This window comes from Aulostomus chinensis, chromosome 12, assembly GCF_037954235.1.
Source record: "Aulostomus chinensis isolate RoL2024-O1b breed Wild chromosome 12, RoL_Achi_v1.0, whole genome shotgun sequence".
Lineage (NCBI taxonomy): Eukaryota > Metazoa > Chordata > Actinopteri > Syngnathiformes > Aulostomidae > Aulostomus > Aulostomus chinensis.
In genome coordinates, this window is record NC_141331.1 from 26,167,776 (window position 1) to 26,171,571 (window position 3,796).

The 3,796-nt window shown below is 43.5% G+C and overlaps 1 long non-coding RNA gene across 1 annotated transcript in view; it reads left to right on the forward strand.

The window, feature by feature from the left end:
- The first annotated feature begins 1,405 nt into the window (after positions 1–1,405).
- The window catches only part of LOC147252596 (uncharacterized), an 8,065-nt gene continuing 5,674 nt past the window's right edge, over positions 1,406–3,796 (forward strand). Inside the window, exon 1 of the long non-coding RNA XR_015118776.1 lies at positions 1,406–3,409. This is a non-coding gene — a long non-coding RNA (uncharacterized LOC147252596). The remainder of the gene's footprint in view (positions 3,410–3,796) is intronic.

Here is a 3,796-nt window from a genome sequence, read left to right on the forward strand (position 1 = left end):
AACATTAAATCAAGATCACGAGAAGAAATAAAATTATTAATTAAAAATGATTTGTTATTTAAAGATCTGACACTAAGCACAGCATGTTTGAGATTAGACTGAGTTTCAAAGGACTCTAAGTTCTTACAAGAGATATGGATTCGATTTCTCTGCTCATATGGTCTGTCTGTCTCTCTCTTATCTAATCTTCGTGATATTACAGTAGGTATTGTTTTTGCAGAGAAGTTCTCCTCCCTGGACCTCCAGTTGGGTATACTATGAGTGGTAGCAACGCAGAGGCCCTTTACATCCTAGACAGCAGTGGTGACACTGTTGGAGATTACAGCTGGGCCTGGTGGTGAAGACCGAGCTGGGGGGACTCTGGGGGGAGGGGAAGGGGCACGATACTTCTTTGGGGCTAGAACCCTCGATCTAATCATGTCTGGAGTGAGAGGAGCCATTTTCGTGCCTGATTTTATCAAGCTTTCAAGATGGTTTGGAAATCTCAAAGGTGACTGTGGAGATGGGAATGAGAGTGAAGAGTCTCCGGAGGGCGTAGACACAGCAGGTGGTGCCCAGGACGGCGGTGAGGGAGAAGGTGACAGGGATGCTGCATCCCTAACCTTCTCCGGAGATGCAGGTTTTGTCCTTGCAGCTGCAGCAGAGTTGTTTTCTGAAGATGCTGATGTTGTTGTTGTGGGAGCTGGAGCTGATGCCTTCGCTGGAGATACAGGTTTTGTTGTTGAGGCTGCTGTGGCTGAGTCCTTTCCAGTGGTTGCAGAAGGTGCTGTTTTGGGTACATCCTTTGCCGGGTCCTTGGGTGGGGAAGAGGGAGCTCCTCTCCCTCTCCTCTTTTCTCTCATCGGTTGCCCGCAAGCCTGGTTCAGTTCAGGCCGGTTCTGATGCCTCAGAGCGTGGAGGAGGTTATCCGTCAGCCTCTTTACTCCATCTCCATTCAGGTGTGGCCCTTTTCCTCTGAAAAGGTCACCTCGATGCCAAAACAGGTTAAAGTTCTCGATGTAATGCAGTCCTCTGGACTCGCAGATGTTGGGTAGCCACGTGTTCAACTGAAGCAGTCGGCTGAATTTATTCACTTTCCTGTCCGTGTTTGGGAGGGGTCCACTAATAAATGTGGGTAACCCCACTTTATGGAGTCTCTCAAAGAGTGCAAGAAAGTCTTCTTTCAAGATTTCAGACTGTTCATTTCTGATGTCCACTGCACCCACATGAACGATCAGCTGTTTCACTCCCTGGTTCGTAGCCAGCTCCCTAGGTAGCGCCTGAGTGATGTCAGACACTGTAGCACTGGGGTAGCTGCTTGTTATTATCTGCTTACAGTTTATGTTAGATACGGCCCCGTCTCCTAGCAGCAGCGTATCTTTGACCTTGACGCTTGGCACAGTTTTTCGGCCAGGCTGCTGCCCTGCTTTGACGTCATCCCCATTTTTATGTGACAGTGGTAAGAATCTGTTGGTTAACTTTATTCCGGGTGATGTAATTAGTCTTTCATTCCGAACATTTTGACGTGTCTTTGGTTTAGCACCAAGATTACGGTCAAGCCTCGGAAAAGACACAGTGTCATTTAGCTTTAGGTTGTGAGTAGCAGTCTTTTCACCCCTTTCTTTGGAAGTAAAAGTGGATTTCTTACCACTGGAGATCACTGGAAGAGTATCATGAAGTCCTTTTTCTGTTTCTAGGGTGAAAATCCACTCTTGTAGTGCACAAATTTGTTGTTTGTAAATCCGACAGTTTTCGCAGGGAGACTCTGTTTGGGTTACTCCTTCAGTCATGTTGAAAACTTGTCGCTGAGTCGTCAGATACGTTTTTTTTAAAAAGCATAAAAATGATTAAGAAGTCTTGGTTTACTTAAAAGAAAGAAACAAAATCATATCCAAGACTGGCAGAAAAAAAAGTCAAATGAAAGTAAAATGATTAAAAGGCAGATAAAAGCATAAGCAGCAGGAGAAAGCAAAGAGACATCTTAAAGATGTGAAAATGTTCCCAAAGATCATTCTTCATTTTTGTCTTGGAGCAAGATTGGTTTCAGGCCTTTTTTCAAAGGAGCTCCAAAAGGCTCACTTAACCCTTTGAGGCCTGGCTGAGACATGAGGCCTAGTGACCTTTGACCCTGTTGCTCTTTTGCTCTCATTTGGCCTCCACAGTGGATACAGACCTGAAACTTGAACTGTGAGGCCTCTAAAATTTATAAAATCATAATTTGGTGGAATAATTGTAGAACCCCTCCCAAACAGGAAGTAGCTTCAGGAAGGAGGTGGGGCTTCTAAATTTTAAATATTGCTTTCTGGCAGAGGTGTGAACTCATCCCAGAAATCTCACCTCACTTGGAGCAACTTTGTCCAAGTTATGATGCTTCATTGATAGACGTTATTGGACTTTGCCACGCCCTTTACGGACAGCAGAAAGGACTTAGGGGGGTCAAACCACCACGGATGCTATCCTTATGGAGGACAGAACAACATACTACAATTTCAACTTCCTAGGTTAAAAGAGAAAAAACTATCCTCTTGTGAAACTGGGCAACATCAGGGTCTGTGACTGCTGCACTCCTAGAGCCTTTTGGAGCAGGATTGAGGATCGAACCTAGGTTCTAGTATTTCTACTTGGGCTACATACACCAAACTTTACACACATAATATAATGCCCCAGAGGAGCATGTACTGTGAATTTAAGCCATCTAGATGCTAAGGGGCCCTAGCACGGTCCCAGGGAATCCACTGACCCGAAGGGGCTCCTCAAAGTCCTTCTTCTGCTCTCCATCTTGAGGGTGAGTACAAATGACTGAAAATATCATGTGATGCTCTTTTTACACTGCACCGCGGCATGGACTGGATGGTACTTAGAGAAATTACCATAACATTTGGCCAGGAATTTCCCTAAGTACGGTACTTGGAGCTACCATCAGAAACAATAGGGAATTACTGCCCGCTGCCCGCCACAACCCAGGGTGAAGGTAAAATCCTCGTATAAGACGCACCGGAGTATAAGCCGCAGGGCATGAAGCCTCGAAAAAAAGTCGCGGCTTACAGTCCAGAATTTACGGTAATTAGCATTTTGGTGAAGAAGACAAGGACTAAGACTAAAATTTAAATGGCTGTCAAAATTAACACTGCATGACAGATGTTCTGCAAATGGTTGCCGAAGGAGAGTGGTTAATGTCCCGTAAACAGTTGTGATTTGCTGGCCAGTTATTTTTTAACATGTACATATTGTCCCAGGCCCTAACTCCTATACTCATGTTCATAGGTTTTTAGTCAGGATTAATCCCGACTCTACCAAGTGCAGTGCCAAGGAGCAGACAAGCCGAAGGACCGGTAGACTGGTGAAGCGGAAGACTTCATAAATGAACCCCCATGTAATCTCCTTCATTCAGGACTTCACTGAGTTCAATTGGCTAACTGACTAGATGCAGGTGAGATTCTGATAATAGCTTTTGCATTGAAAGTTCAAGTTGGTTTATGTAACCCTTGCACACTGTTAGGGACAAAAGTGTCCTTTGCAAGTTTAATTTTCTTGACATCTTCACAGTGGTTGTTTTTAGCCAGGATATTTGGCAAAGGTGTTTTTTTTGTTGTTTTTTTTACTTAATTTGGAATTTCAGGGACAAACCCTATATTCCACTTTTTAACACTGTGTAGCAAAATTGTCAAAATCTTCCTGCTAAGAAACAAATGTGACTCCTTTCAAAACGCCATATATATACATATATACATATACATACATATATACATATGCATACATATACATACATACATACATACACATTTATACATTTATATACATATATATACATATATGT